The sequence below is a fragment of the Xiphophorus maculatus genome, chromosome 23, assembly GCF_002775205.1.
Source record: "Xiphophorus maculatus strain JP 163 A chromosome 23, X_maculatus-5.0-male, whole genome shotgun sequence".
NCBI classification, from domain to species: Eukaryota; Metazoa; Chordata; class Actinopteri; order Cyprinodontiformes; family Poeciliidae; genus Xiphophorus; species Xiphophorus maculatus.
In genome coordinates, this window is record NC_036465.1 from 18,918,242 (window position 1) to 18,930,595 (window position 12,354).

The 12,354-nt window shown below is 36.7% G+C and overlaps 1 protein-coding gene across 2 annotated transcripts in view; it reads right to left on the reverse strand.

Annotated features, from left to right (window-relative positions):
- The window catches only part of LOC102237146 (hepatitis A virus cellular receptor 1 homolog), a 48,807-nt gene that overhangs the window by 23,954 nt on the left and 12,499 nt on the right, over positions 1-12,354 (reverse strand). For both annotated transcript variants that reach the window (XM_023328981.1, XM_023328982.1), the window contains exon 2: positions 3,807-3,878. The gene's annotated coding sequence lies outside the window, so the exon portion shown is untranslated. The remainder of the gene's footprint in view (positions 1-3,806; positions 3,879-12,354) is intronic.

Genomic DNA, 12,354 nt, shown 5'->3' on the forward strand with positions numbered 1-12,354 from the left:
GTTTACATAAATGGCAGCTATGGATTGTGGCAGCTGAACAGGACGGTCGAGACAAATGAACTAAGACAGCTGTGGAAAAATTCTTTTAGTAGATTGCCAAAATCTAGAGGCACATTCTTTTTCAGTATATTTCGGGAGATAAACTCCAAATATAAACTTCTCCTGGGAGAGAAGCACATGTTGTGTTTTTGCACGTAGAGTAGTCATCTCTCTCATTTGTATGCATCCTGACAACCAGATCATGCTGCTGCAGGAGGAGCACTGCACCTTATTTTTACTGGCACTTTAATTTTTTTCTTTTGAGGTTTCAAGAGGCTAATCTACAAATCGAGTTGAAAATAGTAAAATATATTTATTTTCTTGTTTTTTCCACACGCAAAAAATTCCTTATGCAATCATTTTGATACTTTTTTGAAAAAATACCATTTGACACACAAATTTGTGTAGATAAATAAAATTGGTGCAGGCATTTCTCAGACTGAACAGCTCTATTTACAAATACTGAGGGAGCTGAACCTGCACACTCCACTTTTTTCATTTGAATTAGTAGAAAATGTTGAAAACCCTGCATGATGTTCCTTGTACTTCACAATTATGCACACATGATCACATAAATTGAGGCATCATGTTAATAAACTAAACCACATAAGGCCTAAAACAAAATCTTGCTTGGCCCTGCACAATACTGCCCCTTTAAATGTAAAACTTTGTCATTGCACAAATAGATTTTTTTTAATATGACCCAAGTGAGCAGCACTCAGCTTCTCCTTTTAAAACAAACTTTTTAACTTTGGAGATTATAGAAGTAATTCATCCACTTCAGTGTATGTGAGCAAAACTCTGCTCATCAAAATGTCTGTAGTAAGTAATTACTGTGCAGCATGTTTTATCTAAAGACTTTAGTACACCAAAGATATAACTAATACAGAGTCCTATATTTTAGCTGTAATTCTGTGTAACTTACATAGATAGTTTTGTTTCTGACATTATAACCCATAACATTCAACAAGTTTACTTATGTAGGGGATTTGTGGTGAAGTTCACATGAAATCATTTCAATGCCTGCCTAATTGATCATGTGGCCACATCCATTTTCTACATGTGACATTTGTTGTTTTTATTTTTTTTCATGTGGGAAAGACTAAAAATATGATCAATGTCCTGTCATATTGCTACCATAGCACAGATATTGAACAAGCCTCTGGATCTGCAGCAGACCTGTCTGTGCCCTCATACAGAGAGGTGTTGAAGATTGGTTCAGGGAACAGTGCCAGGTGAGCTGTTTGTCACAGCTGTGGGCATTGTTAAAATTTCCTGTTCTGTTTTATGAACTAACGTGTTTAGATAATTGTGAAGGCTTTGATGCCAGCCACGCCACATTATGCAGGGAGCAATTTACTCTGTACTTTCATCTGTATTATATTACGACCCTGTGTTCCAGCAAAATTGGAAACTTGAAATCTAAATCTACTAGTTTTTTATTTATATATTTATATTTGTTCGCTGTGTTACACAGTTCAAAATTACCTGCATATATAAATGCAGTATTTATGTATTTTTAGAAGTTATTTATCTCATTTCACTCTGCACTTCACTGTTGCAGAGATTTGAAAATTTCATAAACAAACATCTGAGCTAATTTCATTCATCTGTTAAAATTCTAAAGTTGATTCATTTGACAGATCATTAATTATTTGCTCAGAGTTGGACAATTCAATTGTGCACTGTTAAAGTTAGAGAAACATTGTGGTTTTAGTATGAATTTGACATAATTCTGCTGCGAGACTATGGGTTGACTCTGCAGGGAACTCGGAGGGTTTTGTTTACTCAGTCTTGAGGCAGATGAGCTTGCAGGATAATTTCTACATCAAGCAACTCATCCATATGGGGATATTTATAACCAGCAACAGGTAAAAGTTACATGGGGAGAATGTGAGAATGTCCTTTGGACAGATGAGACAAAACCAGACATCTGTGGAAGGAGCTCAAACATGCTGTCTGGAGAAGGCATCCTTCAAACCTGAAACAATTGGAGCAGGTTGCCAAGAGGAGAGGGCCAAATTACCCGTGAACAGTTTCATTGAAAGTTACAGAAACTATTTGCTTGTGGTGTTTGTGATTATGAACCACAATTCAAAAACAAGGTATCATTTTCACTGGTTAATATTTGTACTTTTTATTTACTGTTACTTTTGTCGCATTGTGGGTTTTTCAGTCATTAACAGAATGATCATAACGGATCATAACGGAATGATCATTTTTGTATTCTGTGTCCAAAACTACCTGACAAAGAAAAACAGAGACATGGACAAACGGATCCATGCTACCTAAACAAAATTTTTCCAATAAGATAATAACTTTTCCAGCTGCACACCTAGCTGTACTTTATCTCCAGTTCATGCGATTAAGCATTAGTGTAAAGAAAATGTAAAGAAACTTTGAATTTGAATGGCAGCTTCAAACATAAAGCTGTCAGTTGATAAGTTATAGCCCAAACCCTCAACTCCCTACGGGTGATTAGCGTTTGATGGGAATGCCATTACTGCTTTATGGTGGGCTCTCATTGCGTCTTTTGGGTCATAAACTATGAGCAAATATTTTTCATTTTTATGAAAGTTTATTATGTTTTTTTTGGTTCCTTCAAATCACACTAATCTCCTTAAGGAGTTCAGATTCTCCATAGCAATATGAGTCAATGTAATTATCATTATGCTTCCTGTGTACCATGACGTTTCCCTGGGAAACTTTGCTGTGAATCACAAAGCATTTCTCTTGCTCGCTTTTTAAACAATAAGTTTATAATGTTGTACACAAAAGTGGAAGAAATGTGTGATAAATGGCACGCTGCATGTTCCCCAAACAAAGTTTTCCTTCCTGGCTGCTGCAGAGTTGGTATAATGGGTCAATGGTGCCTCCTCTTAGCACAGATTGTTTACACAGGCAGCAGGGCTTTAATGCTCTCAATTATCACTTCTTATGTCCATTCTGTGCCTTCACTGACCTTACAATATTGGAGTAAATGTGGAGAGCGCAGAGAAAAGCAGGTTTCAGGCTGCTCTTTGTCTTGATTTTATACATATGCTGTTGTTGCTTAATGGATAAAACCTGTAAATCTCAGAGACAGGCAGCTGTAATTGCCAAGATGTATTCATATGGCCTCTTTATTTGTTTGGTTGTTAGTGGCATTTACAATTGTGTGACTCCAATTTTAGATCTGTTGTTTGTGTCCAAGTCTGGTTTTAAAGTGATCACTGAAGCAAATTTGATACATTTAAGCTAATGTTAGCTTTTTGGTGCTACAATATTTATTGTATTTTCTTTGGTTCCAAGCTTGTGACTGGATGGGATCGTCCTTAAAGCAAATATGCGTCTGTGATTGCAGCTGGATGTTGGACACTACTAATGTTTTTTCCAAGATGTTGGCCTTTAATTTGGAGAGGTATGGCGGTTGAGGCTCGATATTACCGTCACATTTCCTGCCTTGATGCCTTCTTCAGAGCATCATGTCAGAAACCTGAATCAAAAGGTTGTTCTGATTTTTACATGTGTGTGAACAGGTGGGACGCTTCAACCACAAGTGGAATCGAATTCTGTGGTCCAGTTTGGGTATCTGTACAAACAAATGTTGGGAGTTATAAATGTTGATCCAGAAAACCGCAGACCAAGTAGATGGTGAGACAGAGCCACAACCTTCTTGGCAGACCCAGTCTGCTTTCACATGGGAAGCTGGCCGCTGCAGTTTGGTTGTGTCTCACAAAGAAGACAGGAAGAGACAAATAAGAACAGAACAGAAGCTCAGTACATACCAGACTGACCGTGTACTTGTTTGGATTACCCTCCGGACAAGTCGTCAGATGGCCTTGGGTCATGGAGCACAGCTGGAGATATAAATATAAATAAGAAAAGAAAAAAAAGATTGCAACTAAGCTTATGTGAATCTTTCTGCAGGTGATTTTTTAAAAATTAGTTCTGCAGACATTTGAGTTCAGTCTGCATGTGTATTTATGAAATGCTCCTGAGTGACCTTGTTGTTAAAGTAAACATGTTTGTTGGCAAAGGGTCACAACAGGCTTGTGCAGGAGTAAATGTATCCCCTCCATCAAAAACTGTTGACTCTTTCCACATAAAAGCAAAAAAAAGACAGAATTTAATATATTCTTGATTTAAGAATAGTTTAACTTTATTATAGTCATCTTCTATTATGTTAAACTGCATTAGTTTGTGCTTTCCTTCATGGTTTGGGCAGATACAGATTCTAATTAATCTTCAACATCAGTCATAATATGCTCTTGTTCAGTTTCATGTCCTGAACAGATGCTTAACAAGCAGAAGAATTTCCGTACTTTAGGGCCGGATGCTATTTCAGGATCGTTTGCTCCTGGGGGAACCAAAGCTCACTTCCCTTGAGGTTTTATTTATTCACCAGCAATCACATAAATTTAAAATGTACAATAACTAGTAACATGTATTTATTTGCCTAAAGAACACCACAATAACCCATTCCAAATCCATGAAAGATGACAATTATGATTGCAAAATGCATTTTAAAACTCGCTGAGCGATAAGAGCCTCTTCTGAGGGATCAAGGCCATAGATTTCAATGATTACAATCAACCAGGCAAATATTTATCAAACTTCACAGCGACAAGCTATGGAGGAAAACATTGTAAACAACATGGTGCAGCACAGCAAATGCAATTGGTCTGCTAATTTCAGTTGCTGCAAGCTGCTGGGGGCTGGGAATAATTACAACTCCCTCACAAGGACACAATAATTTACAACTACTACCACTGTTTTTGGCTTGGAAAGAGAAAAGTGAAAAAGCATGTGTGTGCAGAGGTATAATCTATATACTTACAGGTATATACAGTAGATTATACCTGTAAGCAATGCTGTCTATCCCTATAAAATTTGGTCCCAAACTTGGTCATAAAAAATTAGGACACTCCATAAAATGTCCATGGAGGCTAACTCCATCGCTTTCTCTCTTTAACATCCCACTCTTCCTTTACATCCCACTGCTTCTTTTTAATGTGTTGCCCCACAGGAATTAGTTTTAGACCCCCTTCTTTCGTCTCTCTCTGTCTGCTACCCCATGGCTCTAATTTAAAAAAAAAACAGGGAATTTTTTTCCATAATTATTCAGACAACTCCCAGATGTATCTCAGTAAAGTCGCTGTTTAAATGCATTGATTGCATTATAGCGTTTTATTACTTCAAACCTATTAAACTGTAAGAAGCAAAAAGACAAAGGTGTTAGGTTTTGGCTGAGATCTCCACCAGGTTTTCGTTCCATGTTTGAACCATCATCACTGATCTGAGAGTTAAAATGGATGTAGACCTTAAACTTTAAAGCCAGATTAGAGCTGATGTTAAATCCTGCTTTTATGATTTGAGACAGCTTTCTGAACCAAGATGGGTCATTGTAACACACTTTATTTTGTGATTAGTTATTCATCCATTATGTGGCTACAGGTGGTGCAAATTGCTTTTTTGAACTGCCAATATAAATCTGGGAACATTGCCACCATTTTTACTTTGGTCCTCTGTATATAGTAGGATCCTATATTCAGGTTCCTTTATTTGGTCTTCTCTGGATCATTGACATAGTGCTGCATCCAGTCCTGCTTCATCACCAGGTCCTGTACGGTTAATATCACATTTTCTTCCAGCACTCTCTGATAGAGAGTAAAATTCATTGTGGATCCTATGATGATGAGATGGTCATGCTGTGCTGCCTTCCTTTATGTCCTACTGAGCATAACAAATTCACCTCTAAGTTTAGCAGATAGCATGAGGTTCATCTCCTGGAAGGCTGACTTTGGTTCACGTCAAACACATCCTCTTTTTGTTTTCCAAGTAAATCATTTGTATGTGTCTAAAGAAAATCATCCCAGAAATCCTGTTCTTTGTATTCTCTGTGGCAAACTTTAGTCTGCAGTTTTTCTTTAAAGGCAAGTGTTTCTTCTTTGCCCACCTGCCATCGAAGTTAAACTTGTGGGTCTTTTTCTTATTCTAGAGGCGTGGACTTTTATACAAACAGCAGCAAAAACTTGCTGCCGGTCCCGCGATGATACTTTTGAGATTTAAAGACTCGTTTGAGCACCTTGCATGTTGGCTGTTGTTTCCATACCAAACTATCTGAGATCTAAACAAGGCAAACCTCCTTCAGAATTTTATTTTTATTGCATCACTTGAATTTTTCAGTGGAACTGATCATTTGCAGCATACCCACATCTTTAAAATATAAGAAAAATAGACTGTTGGACATCTACAACAAATGCTTTTGATTTTAAGTGTGAAGGCGGTTGATAAATTTCCCCATATTATTCTTCCTCTCAAAAGCACAACGTGATATATTTTTGTCCCCTTTAGAGGAAAGCATTTCTCTATAAATGGAAATATCCAAGAGTGAATTGTTCTTTTGGATCGCAGTCAGCAGCCTCAGAGGTAGTGGCTCTTATTCTTTGGTACAACATTCATGTAATCCCAGAGCTAAGTTGCTGTTAGTGGGTTCTTCTCTTTCACTGACTGCTTAGATAAAGGGAAAGAACAGGTGATACCAATTAAATGTAATGTAACGGTCACAGCACTGACAGTCTGACAGTATAAGACCTCTGAAAGTGAAGCACTTATTTACATTTCTGCTATGACTTGTCAAAGTTTGTTTCATTCCTAATCCTGTCTTTTGGGCCATGAACCATTTTTGGAATGTGAGTAAAAGAGGCTGTGGACTAAAACGGCCACATTTGTTGGGTTGTAATTCAGAGTGGCAGATTTTAGAAACAGAAATTAAAAATAAAGGGCATAGCAGATTGCAAAAAAGCCCTAAAACAGAGGGGAGATAAAAATGAAACAGGTATATGGGGCAAGACAAGGATTAGAATAGGAATAGCAAACAGAAGAGACCAACAACATGCTACAAAGCTACAAAAAACAGATCTTTCATTAAAATACTGATAGAAACCTGAATTTATAATCCACTTTCTGTCTGTCAAGCCAAGAATAATTATTTTTTTGTTTGTTTAAATCTAAACAAAACTGTGATCTGACTGTGAGAGAACTGGGTTTAAAACTTGACTCATGTACAGGTCAGGAGTCTTGCTGTTTTTCGTTTGTTTGTTTGCTTTAGACCTGAGAAATTGTTAGTTTTAATTTAGCTGGTTTTGGGAATTTGCTTTTCCTAATATACATTTATTTTTGTGTCAATAATTCCTTTATTTATAGCAAATCTGTATCTCTTTTATCTTTTCCCTTTTGGTGTAATTAATGAAAGCAAATATGTACAGAAGAACAGATACCAAGAATAAAATAAATATAGTCACAAAGAAAATCCAGGTTAATAAGTCTATTGTTTATAAGTCCAATTGTGTGTTGGGATAGGATTTGTTGTGTTAGTTTTCCCAAAGCTAAGCTTGACTACAGTTTATATAACAGAAATCAAATTGAGATGCATGTAATTAAATCTGAATGTTTCTAAATAACTGGATGTGTCCAATTATATATTTGTGGATCAAATTATATATCTTTGTCTTTGAGATGACATTATTATATAATTGCACACCTGTACCCTTACGCTTATATATGCATTCGATCTATTCATTTCTCAAATCTTTATAATAAATTTAGCTTCTAGTTATACCAGTTCATTCTGCCAACTTTAGTGTTCCTTGAAATTAGATGCTATTCATTCATCATCATGCAGAGCACTGATCCGTTACTTGAACAGTAATTGAACGCCACCTTTTGACTCCAATTAGCAAATAAAGCTTTGAAAGCACACAAGCGAAAATAGAGAGCAGGCAAATATTTTACAGAAGAATAAATTGTGTGAAAACAATATGGAAGTGTCTGAAAGGTTATATATTTCTTTAGATACAAATCAAGCAAATTGCATTTGTTTTTTTCTGCCTTGGACACAGTCCTGGGGAGTTTATATTTTTATTTCCTTTTGTGTTGTGTTTCGGTTATTTTCTTGTTGATTTATTTTGTGTAGGTCTTGCCATTTTCAGTTCATTGTTATTAAAATTATGGTCCCATATTAGTTCAGTTCTTTGTGTTTATTTTCTTATTCTTGTGTTCTGTTCTATGTGAATATTGGTTTATATTCCTTGATATGTGTTGGTCTTTACTTTTTAGTTTTAGTTCCTTTTGTGTCCTAGTTTACCTCCCTTTGTGTTTTTTACTCTCCCTCCCTCGGTGTCATTGCTTTCCTCCTGCCTCAGCTGTTTAACGTCTCTGACTAGATCTGGTTCGCTTGCCATTTTCCACTCCTGCCTATTTTTTTTAGCCTCCTAGTTTTTCATTGTTTATTACTGGATTCTCCCTTTCAGTCTGTGCTTCAAGTCCTGCTCTGCTTGTGCTGTTAGTTTTTTGTTTTTATTATTAAATCATGACCACGGTCATCTCGAGCTCTTGTCTGCATTTTGGTCCAGCTTTAAAGCCAAATAACATGGCAGTAGAAACAGCCAAAAGGATTTAATATGCTTTTCACTCATTTTAATATGAGAGTTTTCAAAGGGCAGAAGACATTTGAAAACATTCATCTCTGATGTTCACTAACTTAACACAATTTCAGGTATTTCTTCAAAAGAATTAAAAACATATTCAGCAATAAAATATTACGTTTACATGTTAATTTATCAGCAGAATGGAGCAATTTGGGGAACCAACTCAGGCAGCAAATTGATCAGTTTATTTTAGTCTTAGGAAAGAAATTGAGGAAATAATTGTCCAGCAGCTGGCTTGACTGAAGCTGTTAATTACCACCTGTATCCGTTGGTATTTATTTGCTGATAGGTACTGCGTGTATGTTCTGCGGTCCAATTCAACATCTTTGCTTGACGCCTCCTCACTCAGTCTGCACGCACATGCAGTGGATGCACTCAAACTCAAATAAATAAAACATACATACACAAGCCCATGTCATTATGTATGTTTAGTGTCTGTCCCAACATAACTACAACCATGTGTTTGCAGCACGAAAAATCTGCTTTTTGTTGTAAACAGTTATACACAGCTATTGGCTCACAAAAATCCACCATGATTACACTGATGTTCACAAACACTCTTCATGCAGTCTGTCTGAGTGTGAAAGTCTTTGCAAAAAAGATGTTCAAAAATACCGGTGTGTGAATGAGAAAACCTGGTAGTGATATACTTCCAAAAGTGGCTCAACTCAGAGGGGTTACACTCAAACGTATGCCACATCTTTCAAATGTTTTATTTTTTTGCAAGATACGGAAAATTATTCACCATTTTACCTCCACTGCACAACAATGAACTAATTTGTGTTGGTGCATTCCCTAAAATCCCTATAAAATACAACTTTGAGGTTGTCATTTGACATGATGTGAAAACGTCAAGGGGTTTAAATACTTTTTTAGGGCCAGTTAGTTGTTCACAGTGGTCAGTCAGTAGCATTGTGGTCTTTAGATTTGCATTAGAAAATCTATTTATGCTCAACATTTCTGAAAAGATAGCAAAAAACCATAACACCAACAGGTGATGCTGTTTGTGTTGTCAAAAGAACATTTTGTAATTTGCAACAAAAGAATGTCCAAAAGTAGAGCGGTCATAAGTCTCTATTTGTACTTTAGAGTTTGAAAACTGAGAAGTTTCCGATAAAGTTCATGAACTTCACTTTATCTCCAGGCACTTCACAAAAATCACTAATTTCAGTTCAATCATACATTCCAACTGATTTTAGTTATCAACAAGTACACATGTTTTCTACATCAAGTTCAGTTCATTATTCAGATTAGTTTTATAAGTCTTTCTAAGCTAACCTTAGAAAGACTTGCAACATTCAATCCTCCTGGACGAGCACATAGCAACAGTGGACAATCGCTTGCATTGTGTTATTAATTTACATCTCTTTCTCGCACTGAACATGCATGTTGCGACAGCGGAGAGGAAAATGTCCTCTTTAACAGGAAAGCCTGGCAGACATCTACTACAATGGACTGAGGGTTTGAGGAGACGAAGCAAATACACAGAAAAGAAACAGAAACTGATGAAACAATGCTTTCTATATTAAAGAAAAGTAAAAAATCAATAGCAGGAGAGAAAAAATGTTTAGTTGTTGGAAGCATGTCTCAGCTGATGCCTTTCTTCTGGAAGGAATCACAGTCAAACAGAATGCCAGACCAGGTGTATGGAGTAAAAAAAACACAAAAAACAAAAAACCCCTCAGAAAACAAAGTTGACAGTTAAAATAACAGAAATAATGAAAGTTGGGGAGTGGTAGAACCAGAAAGTAGCAGAGTGAGAAAGGGTCAGTTTGTCCTCCTGCAGCACAAATGTATAGCAGCATAACAATAAAGACAGTTCAGGATAATCTAACCCTTAGTGTGAGGCTAGTACCAGAAACAGCGCTGCAAGTGAGGAATGATAGTAAAGAAAAGTGGTTTTGATATTATTGTTTGATTACCGGTGAGGTAGAGCACCTGAAAGTAGTTTTCCCTCAAACTTGGATGCTTCTCTGCACATCTCACTTGGAATTTAGCAAACAGCTATCCGATCATCCATCTTCCTCTCTGTGTCTAAACGTCTCCAGACCAATTTTTAAATCATTAGCAGAAAGTTCCCGCTTCTCTTCGCTTCCTAACGATCTGACGGTGTAGAACAATTCTCAGGATGAAAATATCTCCCTCCTCGCAAAACTTTGGCCATGGTCAGCGTCAAGAGAGCTATCTGTTAGGCCTTATTTTGGGACGTATTTACAAACTTCCATGTGAAGTTTATTTAGACTCATGTTCTTTTTCCCCTTTTGGCAAGTCCTCCTGGACGACTCAGATGATCACAATGCCTCAAACAAACTTTTGTGGTGCTTAAGTTTATGTGATGTGTTCACATGTTCCTGTACATATTATATCAGCAAACCAAAACAAAGAGATCGATATTTTCCAGTTTGTTAGAGACATTTGTGATGTCCTTTGGTTGCAAATTCATGTTAACCTTTTCCACACTACGCTTTCAAGATGCACTTCATTCTTAGGTTTTGGAAAGGGCTTTGGGAGCACGGATTTATGACTGCAAAAACATGTACGGTAATCCTATTAATATACCTTCTAAATTATAAAACTGTCCAGCAATAAAAGCATTTCTCTTCTGAGACGTCATGGGGTGAGACCTTTATGCAGGCACAAAGGGAGCATCAGAACAGCCTCTTCGGATTTATTCCTGGCCAAAAAAAAAGGAAATCTCAAGAAGGCCAACTACCGATCAGCCTCTCACACATCTCTGTTATCTGTTTTTGAATTTTTCAGAAACAATCATTCTAAAGCAGGGTAAGATTGAAAGTGTGCAAAAAATAAAGTAAAATATCACAGTAAAGCATTTCAAACCATCAAACTTTTGATCAATCATACACTTCAGTGTAGTATTTGGGATTTTTTGTGATTAAACAATACAAAGTGGCAGATATTTTTGAGATATTTTTGAAGTGGAAAAAAAAGGGCGTTCCTGTGTGCATGTATATTCCAGCCCCTGAGCAAAAGTTGCACAAATCGTGCTTGACGGTAAACCTCCACTGGAGTTTATTTTCTATTATCGCCCTGTGCTAAAGTCTCCACATTCCATTAACTCTGACCAATTTCTCCACGAATAGTATGACCACAGTATGATGCTGCAACTGCCATGTTTCACTGTGGGGATTATGTGTGCAGTTTGATAAGCAGCGTTTGTTTGCAGCCATATTTAAACTTTACCGGGCAAAACGAACATCTTCCACGTGTTTGCTGAGTCAAACTGCAAAGGGAAGGTATCACATTTGGCTTTTTTTCTTTTCGCAGTTTTTCTGTGTAAAGATTCTTCCATTTGAGATTTCAATCTCAGGATCTCCATTTTGATCTATGAAATAAAATTGCAGTGAAATATATCGAAGTTTGTGGTTGCAACATGTCATCACGTGAAAGAGTTGGAGAGGTAAAAGCATTTTCAAAACATTTTGTTTGAAAAAGTATCAAGATTATATATGCACCACATTGTTATGAAAATACCTGCAATGATTAGCCCACGTAAAGCATTAGAATTTTTGAGAGCAGCTTAGAAATTTACACAAATCTTCACAGAAAAACTAAAGTCAGGAAAAAAATGTCTTTCCTTTCTAAAAAAAAAATCAAAACAAGTAATGAAGGCCTCCTACTGCCAGACATGACAATGTTGATTGACTGGTTTGCGTTTGCACTTCAGATTAAATGACTAATGTAATAAAAGTCGACTCAGATCTAGCCGACACTGTAGAGCTCTGAGAGTTCAGTTCATGTTTTTTGAGGATGTGATGGAAAATTGTACAAAGGTAATGACCTTTGATTCAAGCACATACCATGTAAACCACAGCTGTGCTAGTCC